The 26626-nt window shown below is 42.1% G+C and overlaps 1 long non-coding RNA gene across 1 annotated transcript in view; it reads right to left on the bottom strand.

The window, feature by feature from the left end:
- Positions 1–366: 366 nt before the first annotated feature.
- The window catches only part of LOC126349342 (uncharacterized), a 421894-nt gene continuing 395634 nt past the window's right edge, over positions 367–26626 (bottom strand). The window contains exon 4 of the long non-coding RNA XR_007565183.1: positions 367–394. This is a non-coding gene — a long non-coding RNA (uncharacterized LOC126349342). The remainder of the gene's footprint in view (positions 395–26626) is intronic.

Genomic DNA, 26626 nt, shown 5'->3' with positions numbered 1-26626 from the left:
ATCTGCTCGTGCTCCTGCCCACCTCTGGAGCGCCCTAAAGTGGGAGGCATCTTTTTTTGGTTACCGAAAAACGGTCTAAAAAGAAAAAGGAAAGAATAAAGAAGCGAAGATAGACGTGGCTCCGGTAGATACCCGTGACAGCCGGCTCATTTCGTGGGAAAAGGCGCGACACGTACATAGGCGCACGCACTCCGGGACGGGCGGGGCAAAAAGACGGCCTGTAGCAGAGCTCTCAGGGAAAAGGCGCACCGCCGCCGGCTTACCTGAGAGTTGAAGGCGGAGGCGAAGGCGGAGGCGAGCAGCCGCCACCCGCCGCTCCCCCTCGGCTCCGGCCAACGCCGACGTCGCCGCCGCCGTCCATTCCTCCCTGGCTCTGTCGCTCTCCTCCGCGGATCTGAGGAGTGCGAAGAGGAGAGAAGTGGAAGCGACGAAATAAGAAGAGTGATTACAATTTACGTGTTTTACAAGTTTAATTGTGTGTTTGCCGAGTGGAGCGACAAGTCTAGCAAGTAGATCCTTCATCTTGTTGGCTAGCGCAGGGCTTCTTCTGAGCGGCCACTTTCAGGAATTGGCAGCGTGCAGATGTGCTTGCCAGACGGCCGCTCCTGTTATGAGTCTAATTAAAAGGCAATCCATGAACACGGCGCGCACCGACTCACGGCCTTAAGCTACTGTAATGGCAACGGGCTCGGCCGCATGTGTGGATCTACCGGTCTCGCCATGCGCCACCGTACATAACAAGTGACGCGCGCTCGCCTAACAGGCGTGGACGTCTCCTCTGTTCCCAGGCAGATAACGAAACAATGTTGCTGTTTAATTCGTGCCGCGATTTAATTTCATGAACAGCTCTACTTTTTCACTAGAGGAAAGAGTGCTGTTCCTGCTGATGTAGTCACTAAACTAATTACTTTCACGACCTGTGCCCTGCATTCTCAAACAAATTTCCCCAAACCCAATGTGCGCGGTAACGTCAACGAGGTCATTAATATGAAATAGAATCTGGAACGGTGGCATACCATGGCGTTCAAGCTATCTCGTGAACAGGTAACACACTGAGATTACCGTGGATATCAGCTCAGTCGGGAATCAAAGGTCCGTTCCCGCAGGACGCTCTGGAGTGTCATAGTTTTTTACTTTCTTCCCCTTCCCCAATATAATTTGCCGTTTCACTACCTTTTATCGCGCCGCGGATACACGGGAGGCGTTCAATAAGTAACTCAACGCATTTTTTCTCGACCAATTTCCGTTCAAAAAAATTCCGAATTTGTTGTAGGACATCTAGGAACATTCCCGTTTCGGCGTCTATTGTTTCATGAAGTCCCGATAGATGATGCTACATCTAACGTCTAAAATACCGTCTGTAACGGGGGTGCGTTCCAAGTAGAAAGCTGTCATTGAGATTCTTTTCGCAGCAAACCAGAGCATCTCAGACATTCACAGGCGTTTGCAGAATGTCTACGGAGACCTGACAGTGAAACAAACCATGGTGTGTCGTTGGGCGAGGCGACTGTCATCATCGCAATAAAGTCGCGCAGGCCTGTCCGACCTTCCGCGTGTCGGCCGGTCGAAAACACCTGTGACTTCTGCAGTGTTGGAACGTGCAGATACTCTCATTCGAGCTGACCGACGGATTACCATCAAACACCTCACTGAACAACTGGACGTCTCTGTTGGTAGCGTTCACAAACTCGTCCACCAGTTGGGGTACTCGAAGGTGTTTGCCCGCTGAAAAACTAAGGGCCATCTGTGCAGAACTGCTTGTGTGTTGCGAGTCTGATAGTGACTTTTTTTTTGTCGTACATCGTCGCAGGCAATGACACATGGTTTCATCATTTCGAAACGGAAACAAACCGGAAGTCCATGGAGCGGCGCCAAAACGCCTCTCCTCCAAAGAGAAAGTTCAAAGCCGCAAGCTTCGCCAGTGAAGTTACAGCGACGGTCTTGTGGGACTCTGAAGGTGTTATTGTGTTTGATGTCCTCCCTCATGGTACATCGATCAACTCTAAAGTTTATTGTGTTAACCTTAGACTTAAGCGTGTTTCGTAGCCACAAAAACGGAAACGAAATTCTCCTTCTCTATGCCAACGCAGGGCCTCACACAAGTCTGCGCACCCGAAATGAGCTCACAAAACTTCTTTGGCGGTTCTTCCTCATCCACCCAACAGCTCGGATCTCGACTTCCACCTGTTTGGCCCAATGAAGGATGCACTCCGCGGGAAGCAGTATGTGGATGATGGGGAGGTTACTGACGCAGCAAGATGTTGGCTCCGACGTCGACAAGTAGGGTGGTGCGATGCAAGCATACTGGCCCTCCCAGTAAGGTGGCGTAAATCTGTCGCATTAAATGGAGATTACGGTGAAAAATACAGTTTTTAGCCAGAAGAGTGAGGAATATGGTGTACTGGAATATTGAATAAAACCGATTTCCTGAAAAAAGAAATGTGTTGCACGACTTACTCAACAGCCCCTCTAAAAAACAATAAAACATATAAAATGTTTTAAATAATAATAATAAGTTGTTTACATTAGTGCTTAAGACATCGTTTTTGCATAACTTGCAACAAATTATACTTTAGAAAAAGAAATTTAAAACTTTTGATAGGTTTCATTTCAGAACACTAAAAGCGACAAACGCTCACACCTTCGACAATGTCCAAATTTCTTCGTCGTAAGTTCCAAATGTGCACTCAGTGTTACTAATATTTCAATTAATACAACAATTGTGCAGTAGTGAGCCTAGGTCTGGAGACTGTGGCTACGCGAGAATGTAAATGGGGTACATGTTCCTAGAATGAGATTTTCACTCTGCACCGGAGTGTGCGCTGATATGAAACGTCCTGGCAGATTAAAACTGTGTACCGTATCGAGACTCGAACTCGGGACCTTTGCGTTTCGCGGGCAACTGCTCTACCAACTGGGCTACCCAAGCACGACTCACGACCCCTCCTCACAGCTTTACTTCCGCCAGTACCTCGTCTCCTACTTTCCAAACTTCACAGAAGCTCTCCTGCGAACCTTGCAGAACTAGCACTCCTGGAAGAAAGGATATTGCGGAGACATGGCTTAGCCACAGCCTGGTCTGTGGCTAAGCTATGTCTCCGCAATATCCGTGCTGGTTCTGCAACGTTCGTAGGAGAGCTTCTGTGAAGTTTGGAAAGTAGGAGACGAGGTAATGGCGGAAGTAAAGCTATGAGGACGGAGCGTGAGTTGTGCTTGGGTAGCTCAGATGGTAGAGCACTTGCCCGCGAAAGGCAAAGGTCCGAGTTCGAGTCTCGGTCCTGCACACAGTTTTAATCTGCCAGGAAGTTTCTGGGTACATGTTGTTTTTTTCACGTTTCCGTTACTGTTTGGGAAAGCCGGCCTTTCTGTTATTATTTTCTTGGTGTAGGTACTTTCTCTTTCTGCCTTCTTTACTCAATCTCCTGCGATTTTATTGTTGGCTTAACTTGTGAATACTTGAATCGGGTCATATTTGTCATCAGCTGCAGGTATTGTCAATGTATGTGTGTGCGCCTCTTGGTCATTTTCGAGACTTCATTTTCATGCTAATTTGTTCTCTGGAAGTTAGCTGCGAAATCTGTAAATCAATATGTGTACAAATATCAACACTTTTACAGTAGCCGGCCGGAGTGGCAGTGCGGTTATAGGTGCTTCAGTTTGGAACCGCGTGACCGCTACGGTCGCAGGTTTGATCCTGCCTCGGGCATGGATGTGTGTGATGTCCTTAGGTTAGTTAGGTTTAAGTAGTTCTAAGTTCTAGGGGACTGATGACCTCAGATGTCAAGTCCCATAGTGATCAGAGCCATTTGAACCATTTTACAATAAAATGGACTAAGAGTGAGCGCAGGGTTGTGGACCCTACCATCTTGCCCCCTTGGTTCGCCGCCTGACCAGCTACCAGTTCATATGTTTTTTAACAATTCAATCTTTTAAAAATATGTCATGAATAAGTGGCCAGTAGTTGTTGTTGAGATTTTCTTAGCATAGCGATACTCTAAAACAAACTCGCCTCACCACAAAATCGATATCAATATTTTTTTATTCGAAGAAAGGTTGCGCCTATCCTGTTACACAAATCATTCCAAAATATTCCGTCTGTATAAAGAATGTTGCAATTCTCTCCATTTTACAGGAGACGAAGCGCTAAAATTTAGTATTTTATTGAATATGAAGGAGATACGAAGAAAAAATTCGTAATAATCATAATAATGAATGCTCTGAGAGGGAAAACGAGCAGCCTTCCAGCAACTGATATGTAATACAATAAGGGTACACAATATTTAGACACATATCGTAACAACACTTAAGACGCTTAGGTCTACGGTCGAGAAAACAATGTAGCAAACGTATAGACGTTCAGAAATTTGTAATGTTAACAAGCAGTGTTGGAATGTCACTGCGTAAGAGAGTAGTTATCAGTTATATGAGGGCGATGGAGAAAAATAATATTCCTTTGAGATTAGATAGCAAAATTTTCTTGAAATAATCAATGAACTAAAGTGAGGCAATGAAAATTCTGCTGGCCCTGGCCATTAATTCTGGAACTTTTAATCGTAGAAACACTACGATTAAAAGTTACAGAATTAATGGCCAGGGCCAGCAGAATTTTCATTGCCTCACTTTAGTTCATTGATTATTTCTAAATAAATATGAAGATAATATGGAGTCAGAAAAGCGCTCGACCTCCAGCCTAACGTCGGATTTACCTTTCTGAACTATGTGTAAAAATTCGTTAGGAATTGCTGAATATTGTGCTGCGACATTTGGTTTATACCATCCCAGTTCTCACTTTCACGGAAAAATATTACTGTTCTCAGGAACTATTGTAACAAATCACGTGTTAGTGTTTATTGACTTATTCATCCTCTTCTACACATACATATATGTAGTGAAAACACTGTACGTTATACGACAGAGGTGCTTAGTCTTCTTCTTCACATCACATATAAGGCAAAATGCTAGTTACGGTACTTCATCTCTTCTATCACCTTACTACTTTTCTTCTTCTAGTGTGCTTATAAGTGAGATCATTTACTTGGAGCCTTTCTCCATCCATATGGTCCAAATGTTCTCTCCGTTTCCTCCCGTCTTCTTTTGTTTTTCGTTATGGTCGTATAAATATTTATATCTCATTTCTTTTAGGTGTACGTCTTTCCACTCTTCTTAGAAATCACATTTCTTGAGCTTGTATTCTACTTCCTTGGTGTCTTGTTGTCACCCACATTTCACTTCCATAAGTAAGGATTGATACTACGATTGTTTTGTAATATTTCAGCTGAGTTTGTTTCGGTTATGTTCTTAAAAATTTTTACGGAAATAAATTTATTTAATTTTTCTTTCACGTGATAGTTGTATTTATATCTGATAACGCAGTGCTAGGTATTTAAAATGTGTGGCCCAAGTCCAAGACTAGCTTTGATCTTAGTGATTGTATTCTTTGAAATGCCATTTCGGTTCTTTTTATCTAAAGACACTTTTAAATTGTATTTTGAGGATATCTGCTGCAACTGTAGATTCCCATCCGAAGATAATCTTCAGTTTTTGCAGTCAGTGTTAGGTCACCTACAAAAAGGATTGCATTTATTCTAGCGCCACGATCTAAAACTATTACTTTCTCATTCAGCATTTTCCTCTTACTGTCCACTTCTTCTGTGTATACAGGGTGAGTCAGGAGGAAAGGTACGTGTTTTGACACGTGATAGCATTAATGATTCTGAACAAAAAACTTGATGTAGACATATGCCCTATTCCGAATGGTTTCCGGGATAGAACACTTCCAATATACATTTCTATTTGTTTTCTGTATTAATCATTGTCATTGTTTACAACGTACCACAGTAGTATAGAGGAAGTTGAGACGAACATTTTGATACAGGGCGCTTGTGGTCTATCAAGTCGGAAAACTACCTCAAACTGTTGTTGTTGTTGTCTTCAGTCCTGAGACTGGTTTGAAGCAGCTCTCCATGCTACTCTATCCTGTGCAAGCTGCTTCATCTCCCAGTACCTACTGCAACCTACATCCTTCTGAATCTGCTTAGTGTATTCACCTCTTGGTCTCCCTCTACGATTTTTACCCTCCACGCTGCCCTCCAATGCTAAATTTATGATCCCTTGATGACTCAAAACATGTCCTACCAACCGATCCCTTCTTCTAGTCAAGTTGTGCCACAAACTTCTCTTCTCCCCAATCCTATTCAATACCTCCTCATTAGTTACGTGATCTACCCATCTAATCTTCAGCATTCGTCTGTAGCACCACATTTCGAAAGCTTCTATTCTCTTCTTGTCCAAACTAGTTATCGTCCATGTTTCACTTCCATACATGGCTACACTCCAAACAAATACTTTCATAAACGACTTCCTGATACATAAATCTATATTCGATGTTAACAAATTTCTTTTCTTGAGAAACGCTTTCCTTGCCATTGCCAGTCTACATTTTATATCCTCTCTACTTCGACCATCATCAGTTATTTTACTTCCTAAATAGCAAAACTCCTTTACTACTTTAAGTGTCTCATTTCCTAATCTAATTCGCTCAGCATCATCCGATTTAATTTGACTACATTCTATTATCCTCGTTTTGCTTTTGTTGATGTTCATCTTATATCCTCCTTTCAAGACCCTGTCCATTCCGTTCAACTGCTCTTCCAAGTCCTTTGCCGTCTCTGACAGAATTACAATGTCATCGGCGAACCTCAAAGTTTTTATTTCTTCTCCATGAATTTTAATTCCTACTCGAAATTTTTCTTTTGTTTCCTTTACTGCTTGCTCAATATACAGATTGAATAACATCGGGGAGAGGCTACAACCCTGTCTCACTCCTTTCCCAACCACTGCTTCCCTTTCATGCCCCTCGACTCTTATGACTGCCACCTGGTTTCTGTACAAATTGTAAATAGCCTTTCGCTCCCTGTATTTTACCCCTGCCACCTTCAGAATTTGAAAGAGAGTATTCCAGTCAACATTGTCAAAAGCTTTCTCTAAGTCTACAAATGCAAGAAACGTAGGTTTGCCTTTTCTTAATCTTTCTTCTAAGATAAGTCGTAAGGTCAGTATTGCCTCACGTGTTCCAACATTTCGACGGAATCCAAACTGATCCTCCCCGAGGTCCGCATCTACCAGTTTATCCATTCGTCTGTAAAGAATTCGCGTTAGTATTTTGCAGCTGTGACTTATTAAACTGATAGTTCGGTAATTTTCACATCTGTCAGCACCTGCTTTCTTTGGGATTGGAATTATTATATTCTTCTTGAAGTCTGAGGGTATTTCGCCTGTCTCATACATCTTGCTCACCAGATGGTAGAGTTTTGTCAGGACTGGCTCTCCCAAGGCCGTCAGTAGTTCTAATGGAATGTTGTCTACTCCGGGGGCCTTGTTTCGACTCAGGTCTTTCAGTGCTCTGTCAAACTCTTCACACAGTATCTTACCTCCCATTTCGTCTTCAGCTACATCCTCTTCCATTTCCATAATATTGTCCTCAAGTACATCGCCCTTGTATAAACCTTCTATATACTCCTTCCACCTTTCTGCCTTCCCTTCTTTGCTTAGAACTGGATTGCCATCTGAGCTCTTGATATTCATACACGTGGTTCTCTTCTCTCCAAAGGTCTCTTTAATTTTCCTGTAGGCAGTATCTATCTTACCCCTAGTGAGATAAGCTTCTACATCCTTACATTTGTCCTCTAGCCATCCCTGCTTAGCCATTTTGCACTTCCTGTCGATCTCATTTTTGAGACTTTTGTATTCGTTTTTGCCTGCTTCATTTACTGCATTTTTATATTTTCTCCTTTCATCAATTAAATTCAATATTTCTTCTGTTACCCAAGGATTTCTAGCAACCCTCGTCTTTTTACCTACTTTATCCTCTGCTGCCTTCACTACTTCATCCCTCAGAGCTACCCATTCTTCTTCAACTGTGTTTCTTTCCCCCATTGCTGCCAATTGTTCCCTTATGCTCTCCTTGAAACTCTGTACAACCTCTGGTTCTTTCAGCTTATCCAGATCCCATGTCCTTAAATTCCCACCTTTTTGCAGTTTCTTCAGTTTTAACCTACAGGTCATAACCAATAGATTGTGGTCAGAGTCCACATCTGCCCCTGGAAATGTCCTACAATTTAAAACCTGATTCCTAAATCTCTGTCTTACCATTATATAATCTATCTGATACCTTTTAGTATCTCCAGGATTCTTCCATGTATACAACCTTCTTTTATGATTCTTGAACCAAGTGTTAGCTATGATTAAGTTATGCTCTGTGCAAAATTCTACCAGACGGCTTCCTCTTTCATTTCTTAGCCCCAATCCATAATCACCTACTATGTTTCCTTCTCTCCCTTGTCCTACTGACGAATTCCAGTCACCCATGACTATTAAATTTTCGTCTCCCTTCACTACCTGAATAATTTCTTTTATCTCATCATACATTTCATCAATTTCTTCATCAAACTGGCCTACAAAAAGTACTTAAGCTACAGCGCACGCACGTCGCACGACGTGTCCAATATTCTCGAGATCTCTTTGTCCAAACTGTTAGCCATAGACAAAAAAATCAGACCTTTTTTGTTGCAAATTGAATTTATTTTAATTTTGCACTGAGACACGTTTTCGTTGGAGTGAGCAGTTTTCGAGTTTTTAAAGAAAAACGTACAAAAGTGATATTAAACATGTTCTATCTTGGAAATCATTCGCAATAGGGCATATGTCCACAGGAAATTTTTTGTTCTGAGTCATTAATACTATCGCGTCTCAAAGCATGTACCTTTCCTCCTGACTCACCCTGTATATTGAAGAGTGTCTGGGAAATACAGTACCCCTGTCCTACTAGTTTGCTTGTGTTAACTGGCTTCGTGATTATGTTTCCCATATCTATAAAAATTTCGATGTCTGAGTATAAGTTTTTAATAGCATTTACGAGATGAAATGGATAATCTTGTTCAATCATTATATTACACGTTATTTCTATGGTCAGATTATCATATATCATTTCAGAATCTATAAAAGCAAGAGGTGTCTCGTTAATGAATTCTTTTCTCTATTCCTTAACCTGTTCTCGAATACTTACTACAAATAATAACCATCTTTTATACTATTCCAATCACCTTTGACAGAGAGGAAAAAAAATTGTCTCGGCGCGAGCGCTAATCTCCATCATTTTATTGTCACGGTCCTTGCGTCAGACACACTATCGAAGCCACAGTACTATTGCACTGTATTCTTGGAGTAGTGGTTCCCCAAAGTTATATTACAAGAACAACGTCGGCTTTCTTTAGGAATCTCCTATTAAGGTTCCATGAGCATTTCTGTTACACTCTGGAATGGGCTGTATCGAACTGTTACGATCCTAGCAGGGTATTTCTGTATTCCTTCAGTATATACTTTGAGGACTACTTGATACCTACTCTGTAACAAGCCGCTTGATTATTTATGTTCACTGCCGTTCCTTTGCTTACCAAAAGCTTTTCAGTCAAATTTCGAATGTTTTTGAGAGATTTTCTTGCAGGTTATGTTTACATGCACAAAATAAGTTCCAGTTGTGATCTGTAGAGTTGCTGTCATCCACTAACAGTGTAATATGGCTGACGATCGTATTTTTAAAATTCTCGTCTAACTATACTTTTACATAACGGAGTTGCGTGCGGTTTCTCTTCGGTGAATTATAGGGATACAAAGATGTGGAATTCCACATCACACGACTTATACCATCACTCGAGGTGTTAAACATAAATATTATTCTTCCTTGGGGCACACCGGGTTTTCATTTTCCTTGTTTTGAAACTTCTCTATCCAGTGTAACATACAGGGTTCGATCTGTAGATAAGTCTTCGTGCCAGTCACATATCTGTGACAACCTTCATCTGTTGGCGTCATGGTACTTCGTGTGTGGAGGGAAGTCCAAACACAAAAACAATCCAGCAAGTGTCATTTAGATTGTCGCTATACTGGCGGATGTCTTTCTCGTGTATCGATGGTAAAATGCTGAGAGCAGAGCCAAGACGAGACACAACAAAATAATGACGATGGCAATAAATTGTTGCTTGAAGTGTATGAACATAACTATGTGAAACCGCACAAAAAATAAGTGGGAGTTGAACAGATGAACTACTGAAAAGTGACTTTTAATTTATGGTATCTGAATTTCTCTTTTGGTGATGTTATTGACATGTACAACATCGCTTTTTTGGCCTATGATATGACCCTACTCTTTAAATGTGGGATATTGCATGTTTGGAGCAGTGATAAGAATCATTCGCAATTAGTTTCATTGTTACCGTATCCTCCTACCGTTATTCGACGTACACTGCGACGACAAAAGTCACAGGACAGCGATATGCGCTTATACAGACGGCAGTAGTATCGCGTACACAAGGTATAAACCCGAGCGATGTGGTGTAGTGGTTCGCACATTGGACTCGCATTCGGGAGGACGACGGTTCAAACCCGCAACCGGCCATCCTACTTTAGGTTTCCCGGGATAGTTCATTTGAAAGTGCGCGGCCGACTTCCTTCCTCGCCCTTCCTAATCCGGTGATTTCGCTGTTTGGTCCTCTGCCCCAAATCATTCAACCAATCGACAAGGTATAAAAAGGCATTGCATTGCTGAAGTACTCAAGTGTGTCTTGCGAAAAGGTTTCCAACGTTAATTATAACCGCACGATGCGAATTAACAGACTTCGAACGCGGAATGGTAGTTGGAGCTAGATGCTTGTGACATTCCATTACGGAAATCGTTAGGGAATTCAATATTTCGAGATCCACAGTGTGCCGAGAATGCCAAATTTCATGCGTTACCTCTCAACTCGGACAACACAGCCCTCAGCACGGACAATACAGTGGACGACAGACCTCGCTGAACGACGGAGAGCACTGGCGTTTGCGTGTAGTTGTCAGTACGAACACACAAGCTATAATGCGTGAAGCAACCGCAGAAATAAATGTGAGACATATGACGAACGTATCCGTTAGGACAGTACGGCGAAACTTGGTGTTAACAGACTACGACAGTTGGTAAGAGCTGATGGTAAGGTTCGAGTATGGCGCAGATCCCACGAAGCCATGGACCCAAGTTGTCGAAAAGACACTATGCAAGCTCGTAGTGGCTCTATAATGTTGTGGGCGGGATCCTCTGGGCCAGCTGAAACGAATATTGACTGGAAATGTTATTTTCAGCTATTCATGGACTTCATGTTCCAAAGAACGATGGAACTTTTATGGATGACGATGCTACATGTCATAGGGCCATAACTGTTCGCGTTTTGTTTGAAGAAAATTCTGGAAAATTCACGCGAAAGAACAGGCCACTCAGATAGCCCGACATGAATCGCATCGAGCATTTATGGGACATAATCGAGACGTTTTTGCGTGCACAACCCCTGCACCGGCAACCCTTTCGCAATTGTGAACAGCTGTAGAGGCAGCAAGGGTCAATATTTCTGCTAAGGACTTCCAATGACTTGCTGACGCTATGCCACGTCAACTTGTTGCACTACACCAGGCAAAAGCAGATCCGCCACGGTATTGGAAGGTATCCCATGACTTTTGTCACCTCAGTGTGTATGTACAGATTTAAGACGCTACAAACCTTAATATTAACCAGATTACTTGTTGACTAGAGCTTGCGAGCACCAAGATTGGCGAAACTTGGACATTATCTAAGGCGAGTTTCGGATTCGCACGCATACAGACTGATTTGTTAGGCTCTTACAGCTCATAAACTGTTCTTGTAATAAATTAGGTGATGATTCCCAGAATATGGTTGTATTTTTATAATACAGAGTTATATTATTCCTAGCGAAAATACACCAAATAATGACTATTCCAGTTTCTTTTCCTCTCAAATTTTTCCATGATCATCTGCGACATTCACAAAGGACAAGATAGAAGCTTAAAAACTTCGAAATAACGTAGTCTGATGTTACGAATTTAAAGTACAAATCTGTGAAACACAATTTAAATTTAAGACGACAGCACAAGACTTTATAGCAAGGTAGTTTTCCTTTCTGGATATTTGTAATTCATTTAACAGAGTGACATGCTACAAAAGCAGAAAAATATGATCAGTATCGTGGGTGACTCTTTTATTAACAGAGGTCATTCCTATTGAATCACATGTAATGATAGCGGGGTGCATGTACAAGGATACTGAAGTTAATGCACAGCTATGCAAAACTTAAGAGATGAGATAGTTGAAGCAAAATATCGTATTAACTACTCGGTGGAAATGAACAAAAGAGCGGGAACATGTTGCCAGAGGTACCCCAGTCGTGCACAGAAAGTTGGAGGTCACATGGCGTGAGGCCAGCGTGTCAGCGTGACCATAGCGTCAAATTACGCTGGCTGCACAAGATGAGGAAGTTGAAGAAAAGGGAAAAGACAGTGCCTGTCAAGCAGCGAGCGGCTGTATGCTTAATTACATGTCCCGCATACAACTTTCGAATGACTTCACACGGGGAAGAATCGTAGTGAAACTGGAAGTAGGTCGAAGTGTGAGAAGTGTAGCCCAGGAGTTTCGTATTGTTCATAGCACTGTATCATACGCATGGAGAGCGTTACGAACCAAAAGAACTGTTGCCCAAAGGAGAGGAGGTGGTGGACCACAGTCAGCTACAGCAGAAAATGACCGCAACTTTGTGCAACAGGTGGGAAGGTAACCAAATCAAACAGTTTGTGCAGTTGCAACCACATGTAACAGATCTGCCCAAGCTTACATGGTTGAGCAGGTGCACCGCCCTGGTCACAAATTGCTGCCCTCCAGAGCAGTAGGCTAATTGTGGCTGAAGTGAGCCCACAGATGGCTCATTGGCTGGAAGGCACTAAGTCCTCAGTACACTAAGTGCTCAGCACTGGACTTAAGCCAGCTGTAGGCCAGCAGCTAGTGGAGCTCAAATCTCGTGGTGGCTTCTTATGGAACCACGTCACTTTGTAGACTGACGTGGACCTCTTCTCGTAGATGGTGGCTGCTGGACTGAGATACTTTTGATTAAAAAGACGAGTATTTATAACACCGCTGTCCATATTTATTTTGCCGAAGTATCGATTTCAACCACGTAAGCCACAATCCAGTCGTGGATGGGAAATTTAGCAACCGGGGTACCGATGCCGCAGTAGTTCTGCCTTTCTGCTGTGTCTTCTTTATTGTGGTGCTGGCCCCATGCCTGGCCCGCAATGTGGTAATCAGGCGGTGGCACTGTGACGTTTGGTCGGTGCCGAGCTCGCACGCTCTCACTTCCTTTTGCAATAGCCGTGGCAGCGTCGCTGTTTTACTCAGTAGCGCTGAACAATAATCAGGGAGTTACACACCTCCCATCTCTCGTAGATCCGTTCTCTGGACTCTGGATCATAACTCATCCTCCAAGTGCTAATTGTGTACAGCGCATTTTCCCTGTAAGCAGTCTGTTTAAACGACAAAGTTAAGTGTCTGCATGCTTACTTTATTAGCCCACTGACTTTTGCGTTTTTCCCTTGACCAGTAACTTATTTAAATGATCACTTGCAAACTAACAGAGTAATGGTAGCACATTCCTGACTTCCGTTTATCATACCCTAACAACTACTTAGTAATAAATTGATTTACTCAAGAAAATCCTTACACTTATCGGAACACTGTGGTGCCAATTTATTTAATTGACCTTTTACATAACAAATTACACATTATACTGGAGAATTCTTTCCCTCTCCACAAACTATCTTAAAAAACGGTTTTTCCACAACAAATGGTCCTACTCAGCTGTACATTACGCTCGACGGACCGTCCAAAACATGTTCCCTGTTACTTCCATGTCGCAATATGCCACATTTAAAATAAGTTCATTTCATGTACACTGACGACACAAAATAAATAATATCCTTCAGGAAAATTATTCATAACAAAATAAGAGTGTTCTCACTGATTCTTTCTAGTCCACATAACGACTGGCAAAATTTCCAACATGCCGTGAATCGTTTAAATCCCTTACTAACCATTACATAAAAATAGCACAAAGGCACTAAATCATTAACCTTCTACGTATCCACTGCTGCATTATAACGCAAGGTCCAATCACTGAGAAAACCCAAAGAATCTGGAACGTCGTCCATTCAACATCCTAGTAATTGAAAAACATGCTCCTGTCATTAATCACAAGAAATGTTCACGCACAATGGCGAAACCTCTAATATCAGCCACAACAACTATAGAACAAACTAAAAATAATACTGGAAAACTCTTTCTCAATTGACTTTTTACCCTCAACAAATCTGCTTCAATAGAAAGTGGTGTGACTCCATTGATTTCTCGTGCTTAGCATCTCTTTTTGTGTATCCAGTTGTTTCTTAGTTCACTGCTTCGGTACATCACCTGGAACTTCCTGTCGTCAATAGTTCCCGTTTCGTTTCCCTTGAAAATCCACACCTAAAACTACGCCCGCGCAAAACCTGTATATGGTGCTACTACACACAATACATTGTCAGACAGTTTCACTATAACGCTAATCATAGACTGAACCCTTCTTGCAATGCTACATTTCCTACCATTTGTAATGAAATCGTCACGCAAAAATTAGATAAGATGTACCCCTACAAAGGCATATTTATTATTGCATTTAGCGTGTATGATGCTTCGGGACACAGATACTATGTGAGTCAAGGTCTATTAGCCGTTCACCCATTTCTAATTTGCATCATATTCTGATGAATGAGTTTACTGAGCCTTGTGATCCACATACCCCAAGAAGGATGCCTCTTAAATGATTTCATGCTACGAAAGACCTAACCCTTCTACAAATCTCCAAAGGTATTTGGTCTTTTGTCTCTGCAATTCCACACGTTCTACCATCCATTAAAAACTTAATGACGCACTTGTTCCCCATTTTATTCAGATGTAAGCCATGTCTAGTGTTTCCTGACCTATAGATGCTCTCACCTATGGCTTGTCGTCATTAATTGGCAGTCGTCAAGTTTCACAGAAATTCGCTTATGTCCCTGAAAGATTAGGCAGATCGTGATAACGGAATAACTGTGCAAACTGAATATTAGTGGCACAAGTCTTAGCAACATTCCTTTCCACGTCACCACCTGTATAATATACCTAACCCCAAACAAGACTACACACTAACTGTATTTAGAGAATTTTATACAGAATACCATTAAGTCCTGCCATTTTGGTAGGCTCTGCGCTCACTAGGATCTGCGAGCGGCTTAAAAATGCTGGTGACCTGTTACTCTTTACCAAATGCCTACATCGACATCTATAATCTCTGAGTGGTTGTGAAGTGCATGAAAAAGGCTATTTCTTGCTGTACCGTATTTTAAATCTCTTCCTGTTCCATTCAAAGGTGGAGTGTGGAATGATTAAAGTCATATTCCACATAATATGAGTTAACAACACTTGAACAGTGTTCATATATGGACCATACAAATGTATTACCAGAAATTTCTTTTGAAGACAAACTTCAATTTCCTAGTATCCTACAAATGAACCTACAGCCTTCCATTTGCCTTATATACAACTGAAGTTTTATGGTTGTTGCACTTCAAATCTCTCCACATCGTTGCTGCTAATTATTCATATGACTGACTCTAGCTGTGATTCATTAAGTACTCTCTGCCACAGGAACCCCCAGGGGCGTTCACACAGGTGTAGGAACCCATAGAGGTATAGCGTTTACCACCTCACATGCCATTCATGGCATCCATAAAGCCTACAGGAGCTAAGACTGCAGATTCCCTCACAGCCGGTAGGGCGGCCGGAAACACCTGCGTTGATAACACCCAGAAGTATCATGACGCAGATATGTCACTGCGCCCTCTAGTACAATGTCCAGAACCTAGCTCCCCTTCCCCGTCGGAAAAACCTCTGTCCAGGGCTTTACCATGACTAAGTGCCAGTTAAAGGGGGAAAGGGTTGCGTAACGCAGAATATCGACTTAGACAACGGATCATAGACAAATATGAGCTGGCCAGCGGAAAGATGCTCTTGTTGTTGTTGTTGTCTTCAGTCCTGAGACTGGTTTGATGCAGCTCTCCATGCTACTCTATCCTGTGCAAGCTGCTTCATCTCCCAATACCTACTGCAACCTACATCCTTCTGAATCTGCTTAGTGTACTCATCTCTCGGTCTCCCTCTACGATTTTTACCCTCTACGCTGCCCTCCAATACTAAATTGGTGATCTCTTGACGCCTCAGAACATTTCCTACCAACCGATCCCTTCTTCTAGTCAAGTTGTGCCACAAACTTCTCTTCTCCCCAATCCTATTCAATACATCCTCATTAGTTATGTGATCTACCCATTTAATCTTCAGCATTCTTCTGTAGCACCACATTTCGAAAGCTTCTATTCTCTTCTTGTCCAAACTATTTATCGTCCATGTTTCACTTCCATACATGGCTACACTCCAAACAAATACTTTCAGAAACGACTTCCTGATACATAAATCTATATTCGGTGTTAACAAATTTCTCTTCTTCAGAAACGCTTTCCTTACCATTGCCTGTCTACATTTTATATCCTCTCTACTTCGAACATCATCAGTTATTTTACTTCCTAAATAGCAAAACTCCTTTACTACTTTCAGTGTCTCATTTCCTAATCTAATTCCCTCAGCATCACCCGATTTAATTTGACTACATTCCATTATCCTCGTTTTGCTTTTGTTAATGTTCATCTTATATCCTCCTTTCAAGACACTGTCCATTGCGTTCAACTGCTCTTCCAAGTCCTTTGCTGTCTCTGACAGAATTACAATGTCATCGGCGAACCTCAAAGTTTTTACTTCGTCTCCATGAATTTTAATACCTACTCCAAATTTTTCTTTTGTTTCCTTTACTGCTTGCTCAATATACAGATTGAATAACATCGGGGAGAGGCTACAACCCTGTCTCACTCCTTTCCCAACCACTGCTTCCCTTTCATGCCCCTCGACTCTTATGACTGCCACCTGGTTTCTGTACAAATTGTAAATAGCCTTTCGCTCCCTGTATTTTACCCCTGCCACCTTCAGAATTTGAAAGAGAGTATTCCAGTCAACATTGTCAAAAGCTTTCTCTAAGTCTACAAATGCTAGAAACGTAGGTTTGCCTTTTCTTAATCTTTCTTCTAAGATAAGTCGTAAGGTCAGTATTGCCTCACGTGTTCCAACATTTCGACGGAATCCAAACTGATCCTCCCCGAGGTCTGCATCTACCAGTTTTTCCATTCGTCTGTAAAGAATTCGCGTTAGTATTTTGCAGCCATGGCTTATTAAACTGATAGTTCGGTAATTTTCACATCTGTCAGCACCTGCTTTCTTTGGGATTGGAATTATTATATTCTTTTTGAAGTCTGAGGGTATTTCGCCTGTCTCATACATCTTCCTCACCAGCTGGTAGAGTTTTGTCATGACTGGCTCTCCCAAGGCCGTCAGTAGTTCTAATGGAATGTTGTCTACTCCGGGGGCCTTGTTTCGACTCAGGTCTTTCAGTGCTCTGTCAAACTCTTCACGCAGTATCGTATCTCCCATTTCGTCTTCCTCTACATCCTATTCCATTTCCATAATATTGTCCTCAAGTACATCGCCCTTGTATAAACCTTCTATATACTCCTTCCACCTTTCTGCCTTCCCTTCTTTGCTTAGAACTGGGCTGCCATCTGAGCTCTTGATATTCATACACGTGGTTCTCTTCTCTCCAAAGGTCTCTTTAATTTTCCTGTATGCAGTATCTATCTTACCCCTAGTGAGATAAGCTTCTACATCCTTACATTTGTCCTCTAGCCATCCTTGTTTAGCCATTTTGCACTTCCTGTCGATCTCATTTTTGAGACGTTTGTATTCCTTTTTGCCTGCTTCATTTACTGCATTTTTATATTTTCTCTTTCAGTTTATCCAGGTCCCATCTCCTTAATTTCCCACATTTTTGCAGTTTCTTCAGTTTTAATCTACAGGTCATAACCAATAGATTGTGGTCAGAGTCCACATCTGCCCCTGGAAATGTCTTACAACTTAAAACCTGCTTCCTAAATCTCTGTCTTACCATTATATAATCTATCTGATACCTTTTAGTATCTCCAGGGTTCTTCCACGTATACAACCTTCTTTCATGATTCTTAAACCAAGTGTTAGCTATGATTAAGTTGTGCTCTGTGCAAAATTCTACTAGGCGGCTTCCTCTTTCATTTCTTAGCCCCAATCCATATTCACCTACTATGTTTCCTTCTCTCCCTTTTCCTACACTCGAATTCCAGTCACCCATGACTATTAAATTTTCGTCTCCCTTCACTATCTGAATAATTTCTTTTATTTCATCGTACATTTCTTCAATTTTTTCATCATCTGCAGAGCTAGTTGGCATATAAACTTGTACTACTGTAGTAGGTGTGGGCTTCGTTTCTATCTTGGCCACAATAATGCGTTCACTATGCTGTTTGTAGTAGCTTACCCGCATTCCTATTTTCCTATTCATTATTAAACCTACTCCTGCATTACCCCTATTTGATTTTGTGTTTATAACCCTGTAGTCACCTGACCAGAAGTCTTGTTCCTCCTGCCACCGAACTTCACTAATTCCCACTAAATCTAACTTTAACCTATCCATTTCCCTTTTTAAATTTTCTAACCTACCTGCCCGATTAAGGGATCTGACATTCCACGCTCCGATCCGTAGAACGCCAGTTTTCTTTCTCCTAAAAACGACATCCTCCTGAGTAGTCCCCGCCCGGAGATCCGAATGGGGGACTATTTTACTTCCGGAATATTTTACCCAAGAGGATGCCATCATCATTTAATCATACAGTAAAGCTGCATGTCCTCGGGAAAAATTACGGCTGTAGTTTCCCCTTGCTTTCAGCCGTTCGCAGTACCAGCACAGCAAGGCCGTTTTAGTTAATGTTGCAAGGCCAGATCAGTCAATCATCCAGACTGTTGCCCCTGCAACTACTGAAAAGGCTGCTGCCCCTCTTCAGGAACCACACGTTTGTCTGGCCTCTCAACAGATACCCCTCCGTTGTGGTTGCACCTACGGTACGGCCATCTGTATCGCTGAGGCACGCAAGCCTCCCCACCAACGGCAAGCTCCATGGTTCATGGGGGGAGGCTCTTATCGCACACAAAAAAGTTATATGCTCCTGTTTAAAAGATTATGACTGAGAAGTCGAGTATCAGCTTCCTCATTCTGCCTTCCTCAGCATCTCTAAAATTTTTCCCAAAAATTTTGTCAGGCAAACATATTCGCTCTCTTTTTATAATGCAATATACGTCACACTCTCAAACGCTCACCTAACTTTAACTCGCTCACACACACACATTGCTCCATCGCTGTAAGTCGCTTACACCAATTCACTCCCATTCTCACTCTTTCATTAAGCCCAAACCAATGTCATTATCTCTTTGTGTCTCTCTAACGGTCACTGTCTCCTGTCTCACAGTCACAATCTCCCTCGTTCTGTCGTGCTAATACTGTCTCCTCTCGCTGTCGCTGTCTTCTTTTGTTCCCTGTTATTGCTACTCTCTTAATTTATTCCTTCTCATTGCTGCTGTCTCTCCTCACTGTCACTATCTCTCTCTTCCTCGCTGTCGTTATCACTGGGTCACGCCTAACTCCACATTCTCCTACTTTTTATTCGCCTCCAATTGACACTGTGTCCTCCACTCTTTTCCTAGCGGTGTGGGATCCTTACCAGGTGGGATTGACGGAGGACATCGAAAGGGTGCAAAAAAGGGCAGCTCGTTTTGTATTATCACGTTATAGAGGAGAGAGTGTGGCAGATATGATACACGAGTTGGGATGGAAGTCATTACAGCATAGACGTTTTTCTTCGCGGCGAGACCTTTTTACGAAATTTCAGTCACCAACTTTCTCTTCCGAATGCGAAAATATTTTGTTGAGCCCAACCTACATAGGTAGGAATGATCATCAAAATAAAATAAGAGAAATCAGAGCTCGAACAGAAAGGTTTAGGTGTTCGTTTTTCCCGCTCGCTGTTCGGGAGTGGAATAGTAGAGAGATAGTATGATTGTGGTTCGATGAACCCTCTGCCAAGCACTTAAATGTGAATTGCAGAGTAGTCATGTAGATGTAGATGTAGATGTAGATGTAGATTCCGTCACTGTCAACTATGTTCAACTGCACTGTCTCTTTCTTTCAATGCCATTATCCCCTTCGCTCTTTCTACACCACAACCAGTGTACTACCATTCAATATTTATTACTTTTCCGTCTTTTTCCCACCGCCATTTTCCCTTTCTCTCTTAGTATTAAAAATGCGAATATGTTCGTAAAAAAATATTTTTAAGGCGCTGAGGGAGGTAGAATGAGACAGCTGATACCCCACTTTTCGGTCAGACTCTTTTAAACAGGAGCATATTCGCTTTTTTGTGTTCCGATAGGAGCATTTTTCAGCTGGTTCCCTTCTTTTCGTAGTTACAGCAGGGCATATCACTCATACAGTAAAAAGTTCATGGGTCAGTAAAGTTTTGATATTTTACTTACGTGAACCTGGAATAACGTAAAATTAATTTTACACGTAAGACCAGATGTTACGTAAACAAAAATCTTGCACGTGCTTCAGTACTACAACTTGGGGTTCCCAGAACCCTACTCATGTTAACTTTACAGAATATTTTTCCGTGTGTGGGGGCAACTTTGAAAGCTCATATGGGAAGTCCCATGTTTTATTGCAGATTCGGATTCTGCAGACCAAATTACAAAAGTTTTGTATGTAATCGGATAAATCAAAATGGCTAGAAAACCGCATGTTTCAAAATGCTATCCAATGACACTTGAATAAAGCCCCCACCTCCACGTTGCGAAGGTAGGACAGGCAATTATTTCATAACTTTTAACGGAAAACCCTGTTCTCAAAGTTGTATCCCTTCTACAAGATGAAGAGGGGACTGCCCGACGCTTCGCTGTGGCCGTGCAGCGAACTACCACTTATCATAACAGGCTGTGCAGTTCCATTAAAATTTACGAAGTAATTACCTGTCCTACCCTTGCGTCGTCGAACTGGGGGGTTAATTAAAGTGTCACTGGACAACATTTTGAAAAATTTGTTTTTCTACCCATTTTAATTTTTCCGATAACATCGCCATCTTCCACGCAACCCAAAAAAACAAGTTTCGTCAAAACTTATGTAATTTTTCCGTACAATCCGAATGTGCAATAAAAACGAGGGTTTCCATTTAGTATTTCAAAGCTCCCTCCCCTACCCCTCACACGGGATGGTGTGGGGTGGGGATTTCAGTCATTTGATATCATTGGATGTCAGCCTCCGAAACAAACAAATTTTAATTATGGATATTTTTTATCCGAAGTGTTGTAGTCTTCAGATAAAAGTGGAAGCCTATGTAGTCTGCCGGTCTGGAAACTGCGCTGCGAGAACGTGCCGCGGTCGCGTTAGATAGCGTTCTATACCCCCGGCAGCACAGAACCAAGCCAAATACTGTTAGGCTAAGACGTTAAGAGTCACGTACATTAAGATTAGCAGTCTATCGACCATGCTTCACCACAGACTTTCCTGGGACTGTGATTCTAACTTGCGTGTTTATGGCTTTCAACGACTTTTGCTTCGCAATACAACTCCCTTTATAAATTCCTACTGCCCGCCTCGATTGCTGCGCGGTAAGCATGACGGAATGGTAACCGAAGGAATTCTCTTCCGAGTCGGAAATTTTCTCCACTCTGGGACCGGGTGCTGTACTGCTCTTGCGTTCATATCGTCATAATCGACTTTCCGCAACTGAAATGGCTGTAGGGGCATGGCCTGGCGCAAATCACGTTTGAAGTGTCACGGCAGCTATGCAGCATCGACCACTCTATTAGATATTAATATTTTGGTATAACTCGATACAAGAATGTTGATCTACGATGGACCGATACAAAATTTTAACCACTGCAGACAACTGGTTGCTATAGAGCCCACAGATGCTTCAAGCATTTTAAAAATATAGTAAATTATAAAATATGAATTTCGATTTCACATAACAACTTTCTTCTGTTTTTGATAATCAGTCATTTTTACCACTCGTTACACCAGGTCTGAAAATGGAGGGACTTCTCTCCGTTGAGGTTTTAGAATTCTCTTTCTATAGAACTGAGTGTCTTGGATGCAACTATGTGTGCCACATGAAAACGCTGCTACCAGTTCAAAGACTGCACGAATTAGTTTCCATTCCAATAATGCGTTATCTATGACGACTGGTTAAGTGTATGTGAAAGCACCATCATCAAGATGTACTGGGAGCATAATGCACAACAACTAATAATCAGCCAAGATTTCAAAACACAATCACTTAACTACACTATCCAAGAAATCTTACTAAATGTCAGTGCAGGCAACACGATTACACCGTGATATATGAGGCCTAGACAATTATAGCTCATTTCTGAGGGGAATAAGTAAACAGTAGTCTGTGTGGTGTATGAATAACGTTAGAGATAGTTTAACCTACTGAGATTAACAATCTCATGGAGTAACCAGTCGACACAGGGACGTTGAGTGTTTTACAACATGTTCTTGAAAGACTGGATACAATAAAGCAATACAGTACTTCAGTACCTCTATCCATTAACATTCCACTGAAACTTACCAAATTCTGTTCGCTGTTTCCTTTCTCGCCATAGTGTCACAAATTTCCCAGCAACGATAACAGATTAAAACTGTCGTTATCTAGATTAATAAAATGTGCTTACGCTGAAGACCTTACTCAGCTCAATTTACTCCAGTTCTGTGTTCTTGTTTTCTGCATTGTTAATCTACGAAGATGACAGTGAAGTCTTATGAATGGGTACAGCTGTTGATTACTTGCCTTGTATAACTCAAGACTTCTGATAAATGACAAGTAAAGCAGCTGCAATATCTTTGACAATAGGCCGAATTCATGGAGGTCTCTCGACTAATGAACGAATGTGACTCAAAAACAGGAATGCCGTCTTTCTACAGCTCAAAATTAGTTATCCCATTTTCTTGCACTTCCTGTATATAAAATTATGGCACCTCTAACATAGGGCCGCTCGGGGTAGCCGCGCGGTCTTGGGAGCCGTGTCACGGTTCGCGTGGCTCCCCACCCCCGTCGGAGGTTCGAATCCTCCCTCGGGCATGGGTGTGTGGTCGTCCTTGGCGTAAGTTCGTTTAAGTTGGATTAAGTACTGTGTAAGCTTAGGGACCGATGACCTCAATAGTTTGGTTCCATAAGACCTTATCACAAATTTCAAATTTCTAACAGAGGGAGTTCTGCCGTGGCTAATTGACAAGAAAAATAAAGCATGATAATAAGATCCCGCACGCGGCTTGTTAATTCGGCTGCTGGCAGGCGGTACGCACGCACGCACGCACGCGCACACACACACACACACACACACACACACACACACACACACACACACACACACACGCAACCAGCATCGTTCGCTTAGGCTCCACTGAAAATATGTCAGTAGCACCATTCAGTTCCCTATGGCCTGTACAACATACAATCCAGGAAAGACTTCTATCTCAGAACATCAAGATTCGCCATAATAGCGAGTTCTTCTGATAGCTTTAAAGTCACATGTGCAACTGAGGTCCCTGGTGACTAGAATTTGGCCACAGCATCGTGTGAACGAAAATTAAATATTTAAAGTAAGGGAACTGCAAGAATGAGAGTTTTTGACTTCACTTGTGTGGATGTTAGCATTACGAATCGGCACGAAAAGAATGAGCCAATCACAAGAACAATCATTAAACATGTCATGTAAGGCACTAAGAACGAGTGATAATGGATTGCACAGGAGAGGACTGGAAATATGGTGTGGACAAAAGTGGTTGGAGATACCTAAGAGGAAAAATTCTAGAATGAGACGTACAAGACTAAGAAACAGTTTCAAAGTGATTTCGTTGAATGTTAACTCCCAACTTTCACCAACATTGAGTGGAGCGCGTAAAACAAAAATATTGTTCAAATGGCTCTGAGCACTATGGGACTTAACTTGTGAGGTCATCAGTCCCCTAGAACTTAGAAGTAGTTAAACCTAACTAACCTAAGGACATCACACACATCCATGCCCGAGGCAGAATTCGAACCTGCGACCGTAGCGGTCGTGCGGTTCCAGCCTGCAGCGCCTAGAACAGCTCGGCCACTCCGGCCGGCCTCGTAAAATAGTAGACACTTCTGCAGGATGAACCCGATTTCATGCAAAAATTTCGGAAATTGTTCGAGGATGTTTCGTGAATATTTTGGAGTCAGAGACCTGTGTTCTCCACTGGCTCGTTGCAGAGTAACAAGTTTATTATTAATAATTCATTTTGTTACCACAATTACTTTTGTTCCTGCAGATATACCTTCACAACAGTGGAAAAAACGTGAAACATACCATCATCAAAACGTGTAGCACAAAACAAAAATAATGCAACAACCCTCAAATCCGTAAGTACTGTGATGTGGTTACTGTCACTGCAGGAACAATGTCAGCATTGCGCCATCGCACACCTTTTCTACTGCATTCAGTGAACTTGCTGTTAATTTAGTAACTAAACGCTACTATTAATTCAGCCTGAATACCTACATCAGGCGAAAACTGTTTCGCTGCTATGGTTCCTTAATGGTGGCTGATTTTCACACCTGCAAATAAAGACCTGTTTGACACTATTACAAGATTTATTAAGAGGATGTTATAAAATGGTACTTAACTTTGGTACAGTTTGACGCATGGTACTTGACATCCCAAAGCTAAAAAAATGATATCTAACTAACTTTGCTATCTCTTGCCAATCTATGAGTTTGTGAGTATCAGTGATATTAATGTATGCAGACACTTGCTATCAGTTGTTCGCTGAAAACAGCAACTGATACGACATTATGTGGTCTTCAGAGCACTCTACTGGACTGAGCGCAAGAACTGAAGTGACTGCAGGTTCGTAACTGTCTGAGTGTCCCCGGCGCATAGTGTTTTTGATCCTGTCAGCGGAACACTTTCCATGTCTCCCAATACCAAGTGGAAGCGAAGTAGTCTGTGGTTGAAAGCGTTCCATATTGTCTGTCCACACTATTAACAGACGTACGCGATGTGCTGGAGTTTGTGGCGTCGATACAGAAAGAGGACGTTTTCGTGCCCATCTGGAGGCTGCTGTACGGAGATGAGAGGCTCCAGATGTATGATTGCGCCCGTACGGTGGAGGACTTTCGCCGTATTTGTTGCGTGCCTCTTGCTTGGTAAACAACATAACTTATATACGAGGTGCATTTCGGCCAACGTTTCGTCAATAAAGTAAATCACACAGCTTTGTATTAATGTCGACATACAACCAACATAGTTGGAAAGACAAACCCTAGATAGAATGGTGTAGTACTTAGTGCACGCTTGAGAGTAAAGAGTAAAGCGAGCATTAATGTTATGAACAGTAAGTATCGGAATCAGTGAAACAGGTTTTGCCGGCCGCGGTGGTCTTGCGGTTCTAGGCGCGCAGTCCGGAACCGTGCGACTGCTACGGTCACAGGTTCGAATACTGCCTCGGGCATGGACGTGTGTGATGTCCTTAGGTTAGTTAGGTTTAAGTAGTTCTAAGTTCTAGGGGACTGATAACCACAGCAGTTGAGTCCCATAGTGCTCAGAGCCATTTTTTTTAAACAGGTTTATAAGTAAACAAGATACGCAACGAATATTATCGACATCTGCACTTTTTCATCAAATAAAGGTACAAATATAAATGGTGGTACGAAATCAAACGAAATGCAAATACTTTGTAACGAGCCATCAGAGTCCATAGGGCACTTACACCGCAAAACTCAAGAAACATCCAGCAACTTACGAAATCTTGCCGATGGAGTTCAGGATCACACTGTATATGTATTACGGAAGATGAGCGCCTTCGGATGCCAAGGCGGCAGCTTTCTGTAGCCACCTAAACTTGAGTGAGCTGTGTCTATAGCTGGGCTTTTACCTGTCACTACAAGTTAAAGATGCTTTAACCTTGTGACGCTACTTCCCTTCTCCTACAACCGATTAACTGCAGGACCTCTCTAGTCAGGCTCTCTGCGGTTAGACGCAGTCGACTGTCACCTCGCGACTAAATCTCGCAGGACCATCGCTGTGTTCTGGTGTTCGCATTAGCTGAAGACTTGTTCAGTGAATTGAAAGGAAGCAACAAGATTTCTGGTGGTGACAGTGTTGTTGTTTCAGCTTGACTGTAGCGTTTAATAAAGGAACACGAATATCAAATTACCAACTATTTTAGTGTCTTTTAGTGCACTTGCATAAAGCGTAACACCAAAATTCGGTGTACAATAACTTTAATATTTATAGTACCGGTAACATTTAAGTAGCTCATCTGCCATGAAAGAGTGAAAACATTATCGTTCAACTGAATCCTCAGGACACCGTAACCAGCATCCAACACATCATATAAGAACTATGAAATTGTACTTCTGTGGGTGTGGTATACTTAATTAACACAGATAACCACCAGATGTCAAATACCGAAGTGTCACTTGAATTTCACTCGACTCAGTACTGCATTTCTGATGTATCAGATATCTTAACAGATCTCGATACGCAGCTCATCATGTACTCCAAACTTGTTTTTATTATTTGAACGTCGTACACGAATGGACCTTAGTTTAGGAGTGCTATTACCTTTATAAGTCTGTTTGATGCCCCTGTGTTATTTTCACGATAAGTCCACTTCTACATCCAGCATCT

The sequence above is a fragment of the Schistocerca gregaria genome, chromosome 1, assembly GCF_023897955.1.
Source record: "Schistocerca gregaria isolate iqSchGreg1 chromosome 1, iqSchGreg1.2, whole genome shotgun sequence".
NCBI lineage: Eukaryota > Metazoa > Arthropoda > Insecta > Orthoptera > Acrididae > Schistocerca > Schistocerca gregaria.
The sequence above is the reverse complement of the archived record's forward strand: the minus strand, read 5'-3'. Positions and strand labels throughout refer to the sequence as shown.